We start from the raw sequence: 14,055 nt of genomic DNA, 5'->3' as shown, positions 1-14,055 counted from the left end.
GGGAGAAATTGAAACCTGTCTCGACGCCATATCACTGGGTAAACAAAAACATTTTTGTGTCATGCATTATCAATCAAGTGTCTCGTGGGGCTTTCCAAACAGGTAATCTCTGTCATTTAATCGCTCTACCGCAGTGCCTGGGTCCTCCTGAAATGGGATAGCCACAAAAACAAACATTAATAATAAGTGCAAGGATCGACTTCTCTTTGAAACGCACGTCTCTCCAACTCTCTGGCCTTTTTTTTTAATCATGAGTGCAAAATATGTGGAGAGACTGCATGTTTCTGTCAAGGCTTTTCTAATCTGTCATAACTATACTCCAATTCTTATGTTCAGAGTCATGTTATTTTTCATGCTTTCACTGATATTATAGTACATATTTGTTTTCATAGAACTGTAATGCCTAGACCACTTACACAGTGAGTACTTACACAGATGTTCTGTTAACTCTAAGTTAAATGGACACTCAATATATCTCACTGTGTTCCCTGTTCCCAGCGTTCATGGCACTTTACTGTCAGAGTTGTCCCGATATCATTTGTTTTCAGACCGAGTACGAGTACAAGTACTTCATTTTTAGTACTCGCCGATACCGAGTACCCATACGAGTACTCTATTTTTGTTGAGTAACCACTTATTTTACCCCCTTTTTCTCATAAGATGCAAATGGATCTCAATCTACACTTGTCAGTTGTCATTTATGCTTGTAGATCGACTGCTCCCGACCCGTTGCATTCGTTCAGTCTAGTGTCAATTGGATGTTTTGGTACTCGGGTCAAAGTATCGGGGGCCGGTTCCGAGTACGAGTACTCGAGGGTGGTATCGGCCCAAGTAACCGATACCAGTATCGGTATCAGAACAACTATATTTATAGTACCTTGCAATTTGTATTAGAGCATCTTGTATTTCTAATATTTGGATAAAACATTGTTTTAAACATATTTGCGCATGCTCAAATTGATTTGTTACCTTGCACTATATATATTATATATTATATATATACACTATATTGGCGTAAAACATTAAAAAAGCACATTTGTGTGTTCAAATTTGCGCATATTTGCAGAGCTCGAGTTTGACTTCTTAAACTGCATCCACGATTTGCAGTTAAAGGTCAGTTAGGTCATTGAACATTTCTTAATTACACAAGAAATGTAAAATTATTTTACCAGAAAACTATTAAAACCACCGGGTCTCAAACCTCTAAATGCACATTCCCACAATGATCCATCATGGAGGACTAATTAGCCGTTTTACAGCTATTAAAAAAAAGCCACTCAGCCCTTTTCATTACACCCGATCTATTTTCAACACCGAGCTGTGGCCTTTTCTCTTTGTCACCCTTTGAAAGTTATTGGAAACTTCCCATATACTTTTGAGTGAAAGCATCAGAAGCAGCGTTCCTCCTGCAGCGTGCCAGACTGTCAGACGCCATGAAGCACACTTCATTCTTTGAATGAGGTCAGCAGTTGTACCACAAGCGTTGAGTGTCAGCTGCTGTTTTTCCATTGAAACAGACTACTCCAATGTTTAGCCCTCTGACAAGCCTGACGCGGGCTTCGTCACTCCCCAGCAGTCCGGTGACCACAGAACCTGATCCCACAGAGGCAGGAGGATGCATCTGGTCTCGGAGAAACCCGCTCACCCAGGCCAGAACATGTAACAGGGCTTCTCCGAACCCTCTGTTTCCTCTCCCCGCTGCCTATCTGCCGTGTTGCTCGCCATATTTTCTTGCGGCGGCACTGCAGGCCTCATGGTGATGGCGTCCATATTTTCCTGTTAATGTGGTGGAAGCCGTGCGAATGTTCATATCGTCAAAGTGATCATTAAAATTTATGGCGGGCTGACTTCATCCAGCTTGCTAGGCTGCGCTGGCATAAGTCATAATTATGTGATGACAGTGTAAGACGGAGCGGCCACACTGGGCCCTCATCCGGGCCAGTTAAATGGTATAATTAGCCCAGTAAGAGGTGAACGCTCCAGATTGGATAAGTTATTAAATGTTTGGATGAACCTGAGCTCCATTTCCCTAACTATCACTGTCTTCCTCTCTCGCTTCCTCCACCCCCCCATTATCCCATTAGCAGTTATGTGATACTATATGCTGATGGGGCAGTGGACGGAGAAAGTGGGTAAATTAAGCCTGTCCAGTGGTCATGTTATGAACCACTCTTATATAAGCTGCCACTGAAGGACGTCGCGAGACTGACCAGAGAACAGTACATCACGGAGGGAACATGCGACTACCACAGGCCTGATTTTACAGTAATGTGAGCTGAGCTGCGTTTGTAAACAATGGACAGCTTGCTGACCTTGGCGTAGATCCTCGACGCAGCACATTTTCCCGTGCGGGAGCGTTCGCTGAGAACTCACTCGGCTCCCACTCGTGGCTCCTTGATCATGCGTGGAGGTGACTGACTGTATAACGAAACGCCAGGCGCGCTAGTCAGTCCGACAAACACGTCAAATGTAACCCATCAAATTGCTCAATTTGTCCCTGGTTAAGCTGTAATGGAGGGGGCCTCGCGCTGTGGCTGACAGCATGCCTACTGCCGGGGCCCTTGAGCTTCTGTGACACACATACTGTACGTGTGAGTGTGTGTGTGTGTGAGAGAGAGAGAGCTAGAGTGTGAGAGGGTTTTACCAAGCGTGACTGCGTGTTATTCACACTGACGAGTTCCGCTGTTCACTGTCACCTCTCATTGTGAGGGGAAATAAGCCTGTATAGTGAGAGTTGTGACCATGGGGAGGGTGGAGGACCACTGGAGGAGGGTGGAGAGGGTGGAGAGGGAGGCGGGAGGAGGAGGAGAAGTGTATAGGAACATAGAGGACCAGGGAGGAAAGTGGAGGAAAGAAGACAGGCTGCAGGGGTCTCATTGGGCGGCCAAAGTGTGGACTGTGGAGTAGAGAAACAGAAGGTCCCCGGTTCACTTCCCAGGTCCAGTAGCGGTTTAGAGTGAAAATCAACGGATAATCACCAGTAGGTGACTTATCAAGACGATCTTATCGACCTATACTGCACATGCTGGGAGCCGACTGAGAACGACAAGCCTCCTCAAACCTATAACCGTAAGCACGGAGCAGCGCAGTCACTTCCGTGTCTCCGTCCTAATGGCAGCCAGTCGGCTCCCAGACTACATGCAGTAGGTCCATAAGATCGTCTTGATAAGTAACCTACTTGGGATTATCGGTTGATCACATTCAAAGCAGGTGTCTTTGAGCGAGACCCCTAACCGGAGGTCCTTACAGGGCAGTATGGGGCATATACTGTCACCATGATGTCCAAATACACAGAATACGTTGTTGAGGCATTACAGTTTTGATAAATATCACAACACCTCGCAACGCAATTTCTCTTTCTTATATTATTATTTGACAATTCGGCAGATTGTTTTATAGTTTGTTGACTTTTGATGGAGTAATGGTCTCTATTCTTTTCTTTGTTTAGGTATTAAAAAGGTCTTAACAGTCAATGTCACCTGGCTGGGGACTGCTAGGACACTGTTTCTCCATGTCTACTCTGGGGCCCTCCAGCCGTCCAAAATAATGGAACCTTATGGAGTCTGACAGGTCTGTAACCATTGAGTGTTCAAATGTAACCTTTGTGACCCTAATCCACACTGTAAAATTATTAAATTAAATCTGAGAGTGTACACAAATTAAACCAAATGGACCCATAGTGGTTCTATTTGTACATTCTCAAAGAGGGGGGTCCATTTCGACCCCCTATGGTGGTCCCTGGACATGACGGTGATGAGGACCAGTGAGTGTGCTGCTATAGAGATACAATAGTGGAGCACAGCTGCTTATTGGCGATGAGCAGTTTTTGTTTGCTAACACATTCTTCTAGACAGCAGAGGTCCTTTCCTAAGCAGTGTGTTTGGCAGGGGTGGGGGTGAACAGGGTAGGGCGGGGGGGGGGCGGGGTGTTATGGTGTTTGATTTGCTGTGAAGACTCAAGCAGCAGGACTCAGCAGAGTCCAGGTTGGCTCAGCGGGCCTGCGGAGAGCGACACTTCCTCTCTCTGTCTCGTCCTGCGGCGAGCCGTGCCAGCGGGGCCCCGGTACTGAGCCGCGACTCCGTTTATCATCACCAGAACCACCCACCAGGCTCTCTGTTCCAGCCCCCTCTCGTCTCCCTCCCCCAACCCTACCCTACCATCCTCTCTCTGTCTGCCAGTCCCTCTGGCCCCTCTCCAGAGACGGAGAGAGTCTCTCTCTCTCTCTCTCTCTCTCTATTTCTCTCCTCCCTGATTGTTTTTGTTCCTGAGAGCGGACAAATAAGAGTTTGGCCTCTTACAAAGGAAAACGCCGGGGCTCATCTGATCTCACCGCCCTAAGGAGCGGCCTGGTGCCCTGCTCTGAAGGGCTGTTGATTGGACGATTACAGTGGTTGGTCTAGCAGCTGGTCTGGCTGCACATGGTGACATGTCATCAGTTCTAGAACATACTCACTGTATTCATCAGCACTGTGGTGGAGTGATTGCCTGCGGTCAGCTACAATTTAACCCATTCTGACCTGAGATCAGATTCTAAAAATGTCTTCTACATCCTGACAGTTTTCATTCTGACCTGAGATCAGATTAAAAAAATGTCTTCTACATCCTGACAGTTTTCATTCTGACCTGAGATCAGATTCTAAAAATGTCTTCTATGTCAGTCGCTCTTTGATTTTTCAAAAATAGCAGACCTACAAGCTCGTAGCGCGCCACTCGGTGGCGCGCTATGAGCTTGTAGATCTGCTATTTTTCAATAGCTAAAGCACGACATGATGCTAATACCAAAATGGGTTCCCGCCCAAAATGGGTTAAGTATGGTGGTCATCATTTGCCTGTTACTCCCTGATATAACTGATTTCGCTATTAGGGTTTATCGTGTGTTTGGAAAATTCAAAAGATGAAATTATTATTATTAGTTATGATTTATTAGTATAATTCTTTGCATATTATATTGATGCCCATTTTTTTCATTGTTTTTTATAAAGAAGGAATAGACTTCTGAGCTTGTACTGTTCTACAAGCACTATCAATATATTAATATATATATATATATATATTAATCACTATCAATTTGCATATAACATATTTCCACCAACTGTTATTTTACATTCATATAATTTCTGCTGATCTCTTGGAATACTTGGCAGTACAAACAACCATATGTTATTACTCGGAAGCTAAGAATCTCATCTTTCCTGCAGTTACCTAATAACTGGAGGAAAGATAACAAATTGCATAACAAATTGATCGATTATGGGAAAACGGATCCTAGGTGGGAAGTGGAGAGAGAGCAATATTTCCGGATATATATTTCCTAGACGTTACACAACGAGATCAACGAGATCAGTTTGAAACGACGCAGTAAGACATTTGGGTCTGTGGGTGAAAATACCTGTTGCAGGACCCGTGTGATTATTACTGTCGCCCCCCAACCTTTCCACACAAGTGCTCTGTGAAAAGTGATTACAATTGGGAGAGAAGGTGAAAGATAACAAGGGCCTTGTCAACACAGGCCCTCCATCAGATTTGAGGTCAATTACGCCTTGATTGTGTGTGTGTAGTGTGTGTGTGTGTGTGTGTGTGAGAGAGTGTGTGACTGTGTGTGTGTTTGTGTGCATGCGTGCGGGCTGAAGTGAGGGGAAGAAACAGAAAGAGAGAGAGAGAGACATCATCATACCTGACATCAGAGTCTGAAAACAGACACCCCTCTTTTTTCTCTTTGTATTTTTCTTTCTTTCTTCACCTCCTCATCGCCATCTCCCCCTTCTTCTCCTCCTCCTCCTCCTCCTGCACCCTCTGCCCCAGCCCACTGTCTGCTCTTTTGCTCACCCCCCCGTGTTCGCAAATCACTTCTTCCCGTGTCAGCAGGTAAATTGTTTTGTCCTCCCATTCCCTGCTTTCATTACCTTGTGTAAATTAAGCGATATGTCGTCCACCGGTGCGCGCCAGAGCACTCACCGCGCCGACGCCAAAATCATGAGATTTGGCATAATAAATGAAGACAAACTGGCAGTAGCGCGGGGCTCCTCTCTGCGCGAGCTCGCCTTCATTATTCGCTTAACTTGCCGGAGAAAATGACTTAACCCTGACCCGTGTATTACGTCCCATATTCACTCCAGATAAAAGCCTTTTTACAGCACACAACAATTTATATTCCAGCAAAGAGGCTGCTTTTCTCTGTCAGTTTTCCAATCTCAGCTCCTGAACACACGTCATTAAACTTGTCTTTCCTTCCTGTATTTGTCCATCAGTCCTTCTTTTTACATAAAATCTGGCAGCATTATTCTGGGATTTGATGACACCCACTCATTTTTTCCCCTTGGAATGTTTGATTGGAAGAAATATGGCCGAGCTGGGGGCTATCTGCTCTCTTCTGTGGAATCATGCGCTTGATGAAATAGTGTTCCCCCTGCAAGAATAATAAAAACAGACTTGTGCATTACAGGGGGCTCTCAATCTGCCAGCTGGGCTTGAGCAGAGAGCGAAAAACCCTACCCTGCCGTCTGACAGATTTTTATAGTTATCCCACCAGATAAATGGAAACGGGTGACCGGGCTGGGGGAGGCCATGCCGGAGCCAAGCGCGGGGCACCTGGCTGGACAATAGAACGTGAACAACACTCACGGGTCAACCAGGGTGGTTCACAATGAGAAACTGAGCTTTACAGCCCCTTAAACATCACATTACTATTCTTCACAGTGCACTCTGAGAGGAGGACAATAACACATAACGGGTTACATTGGCACATACAAATTCATTCAATCTTTGACATAGTATGTCATTCTCAATTATACACCGTGATTCTCAATCCTTTAAATTCCAAAGTCACCTGATTTTATATGCTTTAGTTTAAGCCACGGACCTGACATTTGATACGATTTTCATATCTGACATCAATCTAAGTACATTTTATTGTTAAACACGATTTGGTCCGATGTGGTTTGTTATTTGGTTCAGAATTCCTTTACTGTTGAGATACCAGTGAAACTATGATGACCATATCAAGGCTAACTGTCAAAGCTGTAGCTGGGGATCCTCTGGAACCCACTCACGGACCCCTGGAGTGGGTCAGCACTTCCTCTTCTCTCATCTTTGATGTTACTATATTTTCTACCATACCATGTAGAAGATAAATTGGAAAAGAAGGGCAGGATGATATTTCAGGTCCGGTGGGAATGGGAGTTCAATTTAGATTTGAAACCGTCAGCATTACAGTTATGCAGGTCATTTGAATGTGTCTGACAAAGTTTGCATGATGGCTAATTGTAAATGAGCAGATCCAAGGTGGTGGTCACATGGTTCCACCTCTCAAACTATAGGGCCTTTAGTTTCAAGCTTATATCTACAGCTTAATCTCAGTTTGAATTTTGCTACGCAGCCAACAAAATGTTTACGAGCCATGCTAATCATTGATAATGAATCCAATCTTTCAATCAAACCAAAATGCTGCAGAAGTGGTCATTTTGTTACACTCCATAGAATCATAGGCCTTTTTCTGATTATGCATGGTTAAACAGCACTGTTCAAGTGCCAACCTTCTAGAATATACAGTTAAAACAAAAGCATATGTCCATCATCTATCCTTAGTGATATTCACACACATGCCCAAAAGAACAATGCGTGCACACACAAGAGTGAGAGAGAGAGACGTCTAGTCACACACGTTACACTAATTTTACATCCTAACTATTACTCGAAGTAGGCCTATTATTTTAACACCATAGATTGGAACACATTGATGATGTTCCCTGCTGCGGATGATAGCGCAGTGTGAAGGCAAACCGCTGCAAATTAAATATGCAAGAATCCCAACTTCTCTGTCCATTCGTATCGAGTCTACCGAAGTATTAGGTGTGAATGCGACCTGAGAGTGAGATCAGCTAGGGCTGTTATAAATATTATGATAATCATAATTTATCATATGTCTACTATGTTTCCTATATGACTGGACCAAACACTTATCTGGAACAAACTCCCAGAAAACTGCAGGTCTGCTACAACTCTCAATTCAGTTCTTTCTGTTTACCACGCTATGCGGCCCCAACTTAGTTCTAACCCCATAGGCCCATTTATAGGCATGTCACTATGACTCAGATATAACCATAAACAAACCTGATTACGCCCACAGGCATATTATGGAGATCTGGTTGTCCAGAGTCACAGATCCGACCGCTATGTAATAATATATGCCCATATTTGTAGACTTGTGAGGGCCGCGTAGCAGCATGGACTCTAGTATAAATAAACTCCCCTTTCCAGGTGTTGCTCACATTTTGAATGACAAAATATAGTGTATATTAGGCAGGATATAGCACACTGAACATATACTGTACGTAAAACAAGCAAAAGCTGAATGTATAAAAACGCCCACTCAACATGAAGCTGAAATGTTGCCTATTTGCTACCTTAAGATTGTATGATCTCAGAGACAAATCAGTCATAATCAGCGCTCATGTCCACACACATTATCATTTGTTCATAAAGGCCTCAATTGGTCCTGATTAATCAGCCAAACCGATGGAACAATCTACCTCTAGTGCTTTCTTTCCACCGTAGCTTGGAACCCTCCTCCACATTCTGCAGGCAGTACAATCCTCAGCGTTCATTTAACTCCAAGAATAAACATTTTTACACTCTTGGAGTTCAAATGTCTTACTGTGTAGTGTGTATACATCCTCCACATCTTTTTGTGTATTTTCATCAACAATCTTAGAGCACAGAGCAACGTTTTAGAGCAGGTAGAATGTGCACACAACACATGCTGGTGATGCATTTCTTTATACTCAGTAAAACATCTAAATTCATTCATTCCATGTAGTCAGTTATACACGGTGTGTTACACACAGTGTGTACAAAATGTGTACACATGCATAGTTAAATTAATTGTAACCATTTGGTAACAATTAATGCAAATGGTCCATTTGGTTACAAATACAGAGGATTTTTACTGTGTACTGTGTGAACAGAATGAGATTTAAGTGACACGGCAAATGCATCAAAATGAGAATAAAAAGGCAAAGAAGAATACATTTGAGCCAATTGCATCTGCATCTATTTTCTAATTTCTACTCCTGTCTGTCTTCTCTGCGGGAGTTCTTTGTGTGCATCTATTCCATGAGCTGTAATTTAGGATTACAGTATGTTCTTTGTGTTAATCCACATTTTGAGTCCATACAGAATGATTACAGAGCGTATTGCTCCAGACAGAGCGATGGGGGCTTTTCAATCAAGTGTTCATGTCAACGGTGCATCTGAGGAGAAGTCCTCCTCACCTCCTGTCTTCTAGTGCTCCAAGAATCAATCATGTTCCTCACGACGCACGTGTACACGCACACGCACGCTGCAGACATCACCAGGCCGGCATGGGCTGTTTGCTGTTTGCACTGACATGCCACGCAAATATCTAAAGGACAGATAAAGGATCAAATGAGTCATGACTGAGCACACACAAACACACACACACGCACACACACGCACACACGCACACACACACACACACACACACACACACACACACACACACACACACACACACACACACACACACACACACACACTGCTCTGGTCAGAATGTAACAGTTGAATACGGACAGTAGCATGAGAAGACTTGATAAGCACAGTAGTGTCCAGGAATAAATATTTGTATTAATCCTTTAATTAGGATATTTTTAAGGAATGTTTGATAGAGAGGGATGGTATGACATACAAAATGAATCACAGTTTAGTTTAGACTAGATTATATATACTGAATGCTATAGTACATACGAACTAAAAAAAATGAGTGATCGAGAAACTCAAGTCATTTTTTACTGTACATGGAAGTTTCACAAGGTCATTTGGAAAGACGTTTTAACACAATACCCGAATACAGATTTGTTTCCTTGTACTACAAGTCACGGAGGTCTGGGTCTTTAAGCGATCATTATTACCATACAAATAGACAGATCTATTTAACAACCCCCTTTTTATCGCATAACACTTATTCTTTAGTGTAGCTCCCTGAAAGGCAGTGAAATGCTTCTATACCCTTTTTTTCCCCCCTCCTTTCACAGGGAGAGCAGAGCGTCCCGGGGTTGATAAAGGCTCAGAGCAATAGACGGGGCAAGGCTGACATCTTCTTAAGAGATGATAGGAGAGCCAAATCAAATAGGATGGAGCAGTCACTCTTTTCACAGATAGGTAGCTCATTTCTGGTGGCTGAGAGTTTGCATCCCTAGTGACGCTCTGCATAGGAAAGATAGCTCACTTGCACTCCCATTCATTATTTCATTCCCTGCTCCTCTTTTCACATATATTTGCTATTTTCTCGCTCTTTTCTCTCCAATTTAATGAGTTGCCTGTATTTTTGTGAAGTGTTGATGAGGATGATGAATTTAGATTTTGAGACAAAAATGTTTAATCACAATTATTTTTCATTTGTGGAGAAGAGGCAAAATCAATTATTTCCATTAGACAAAGCTGATTGCAAATGAATGGAAGTGGTAGCATTTGGAAACAAAGGCTCCATGGTGGCAGAGATAAGTGTCAGTCTCGCCCCCTGAGGTGGGACATGTGGTTTAGCTTATTAAGTAGTTTGCAAACATTTGCCCTGGTATTTACGCAAGGGTTTATATTGTCAGTGTCAAACACTAAACAAGGCACCAATACTCAAGATTTATAACTGTCAAACAGGACAAAAACAGTTTATAATTTTCCAAAGTGTCTGAGCAATGATATCGCAAACATTAGAGATGAGATGAGAGATTTGTCATGTTGAAGGTCTATACTTTTGTCATGATATGGTTGGATACCACTTTCTTTGATATGATATTATTCTTTTAACCCTAATATCCTTGGCGTTTTTGATCCATGTCCTAAATTAAATAAGGTACTTTGCAATAAAACTTCCCGGCAAGTGGCAGGAAGTTTTCACATGCACTATTTACTGCCTGACAAAATCAATCAAGCTCCATAGGATGATATTCTGCTTGGCACCTCTTCAAGAGCACTTTGCTATCATATCCGACACATTCTTTGCAAATCCCTTAGAAAATTATTTATAAAAATTAACTTCTCTTGCAGGGGGGCTCATTGAAAAGAAGAATTACATGACAGATAAAACACTTTATCACCAGTGAAAGACTAGACAATGTACTTCGAGAAATTGGGAAGAGTGGAGAAACAATGAATATTAAGTGCCCAAGAAACTAAAGCTGCTGACTAAATTGAAACCGCGTATCCTGAGGGGGCAAGGTTTCCAAATTGCTAATTACTACCTCTGAACCTCTGAAAGGGGGCTGTTTCTGATATGTTTGCTTGTGAAAGGCTGCTGCTTAATGAAGCAGTGGCTGAAGGTTTTTTCCCCCCTTCATATTCCCACTCTCCGGTTCTCTGTGGTCTCCCCGGACAGCCTCCCAGGCCAGAACAATGGCGGACTCTCGAGCCCCGGCTGTCCCACAGGCCCGGTGAGAGGAGGCCGGGGGCTGGGTACTGAGGGGAGCCGTTCAGCATGCTGAAATATGGAGGCGACAGATAAGGTGGCAGCAGCACAGAGAGGCCTGGCTCCCATGGGCCCAAGGGTAAATTTGCAGTTATTAAGAGGAAGATGAGAGAGATTAAATGGCTTTTGTACTCATTTTCACAGACTTTCCTTTTTTATTATTTGGTCTGCCTTCATCTGAGAGATGAAAGAAGTGGTAAATGACTTTTTTTCTCTCCCCCTTCTCTTTATTCAACCACACACCAGTGTTGAGACAACCCTTCATTATTGGGAGTTTGTCACACATCATAAAACACTTATTAGGTCAGTATTGTTTTAAAAGGCTGTGGACGTGACAGCATTAGTATAGTGTGCGCTACAAGTTACAACTGATCACAATTGGGATATGGATTTGCATTTTTGTTTAAAGAAAATGAACAAAATGTTACTATTATCTTTATAATAGTCTATCTATATCCCCCATTATGGACAAGATGACTTTTTGATAAGCTTGTTGACACTATAATTACTTTTTGTTTTATTCTTGTTTTCTATTTGTAATATTTGTAGCATGTAAAATGTTATCGCTCAACATAAAAATAATAATGGTTGATTGATGCATGCCATTTGCTCTGAGTCTATCACATTTTGTTATTATTTTTCAGTTGAAAATGCAAAAAAAGAGAACTAGATGTGTTAGTGTGTATAGACTTAGAAGCTTACTAACAAGCTAAACCTTTGATGGGATATCTTTCTGTAGCCATACCTGCCAACACTCTTTTTTTCAACCCATCTCCTTCTTGGCTCCTGATTTGAAATGTTTCCTGAATTTCTCCTTATTTTTGGGCATTTCAACACTAACCCTAACCATTTCTGAACTTCTGAAGGTTTGGAAAGCCTCATGGAAGTATCAAATGCCCTATTAAAATGCACCAGAAAACAGGAAATTAGAGGCTTTCCACCTCGGAGGAAAGCCTGGTCTGTGTTAATGAATCACTGTGTGAACCGGTCTGGATAAACGGATGGTAATTTTCGTCATGTTGTAGTCACTGATTTGTAGTCATCAGGCAAGAAACCGGAATAAGAACTACACAAAATAATTCCCTATACGATCATAATTTTAGGTCCTACCCAATACTTCTAATTCCGGCTTGTGGTTTCCATGTTGTGGTTTGTGGTTTCCATGTTGTAGTCACTGATTTGTAGTCCTCAGTCAGGAAACCACAAGCCGGAATTAGAAGTATTGGTATAGGACCTAAAATTATGATCGTAGGGAATTATTGTGTAGTTCTTATTCCGGTTTCTTGCCTGATGACTACAAATCAGTGACTACAACATGGCGTAAATTTCCATCCGCTCCCGACCGGATCATAAACCTGAAAAGGAATGCTATTGATTGATTGATTTTACATATAGGTGCCAGGATGTCCCTTTAGTGCCCACTGCCCACCCTATGGTGCTGGTATCTGGAGAACTCGCCAGTTTACCAACTCGCCGCGATTTAGTGCATTTTTGTTTTACTTCACCTTCATTTTAATTTGCGTTGAATTGAGAGAGAGAAAAGATAGTTGTTTAGAGTTAACATTAGAGAAAGTGGGAATGCTAAAAGTTTAAACATCAAAGTACTGTCCGAAATCCGAAACAATGTAATTCATTAGTAAACAATTCCTGAAATGGTAGGCCTACTTATCATTGGTATTCACATACTCACCTTTTTTATCATCATCTAGCTGACCATTTAATTGCACAAAATAGGCTCCTACTTGGCCTCACCCCCCGAACCCACCTCACCCCTGCCCACTTTGACAGGCTGGAATGGCTTAGGGTCGACGACAGAGTACAGCATCTTGCAATGGGTCTGGTCCACACGATTCGATACACCACCAAGATACCCATGTACCTATAGATACTTCCTTAATGTTAACGAAGTCCACACCCACAACACCAGAGGAAGTGCAACTAACCATGTACAACCCAGATTCGGCACAAACAAGGGACTAAATTATTTTCGCTCCTATGCCACCAAAATGTGGAACGCCCTACCAACAGTCATTAAGACATGCAAATCCCTTGACTCCTTCAAAACCGCTCTCAAAGGGCACCTATGGACGGCTGCAATTCGAAACTGGCCCACGTAAAATCTGAATCCTCCCCCACCGCCCACCCCTTTTTTCCCTCACTGTATATGTTTATTTTCCCTTCTTACCTCCCTTATGATGAATTCCTGTTCTGTTCTTTATAGTAGAATAGAAGTGTCTATTTGTACGTCTCTAAATGTTTTGATGAATTGAACAAGGTGGACCCTCTTGTAAACAATTAAGTGTAACGCTTAATTGGGTCGTCCACTCACAGTTAACAGTCTTTGTATTGAGTTTGTGCTTGAAATGTACTGTAATTCTGCAAACTGTTTAATATATGTTAATATATATATATCAATCAATCAATCAATAATTTCATCACTTTGGAAATAAACTATAACATCGTGAGTTTTCGCCGCGACGACTTGGTAAACTGGCGAGTTCTCCGGTATTCATGGTGCTCACCTATCCATTGATTCATCTGTCGCTGGCAGGTTGTTGGAGTTAAAGAAAAGAAAAGTG

The sequence above is a fragment of the Protomyctophum bolini genome (genome assembly GCF_963924005.1).
Source record: "Protomyctophum bolini genome assembly, chromosome: 15".
Lineage (NCBI taxonomy): Eukaryota > Metazoa > Chordata > Actinopteri > Myctophiformes > Myctophidae > Protomyctophum > Protomyctophum bolini.
The sequence above is the reverse complement of the archived record's forward strand: the minus strand, read 5'-3'. Positions refer to the sequence as shown.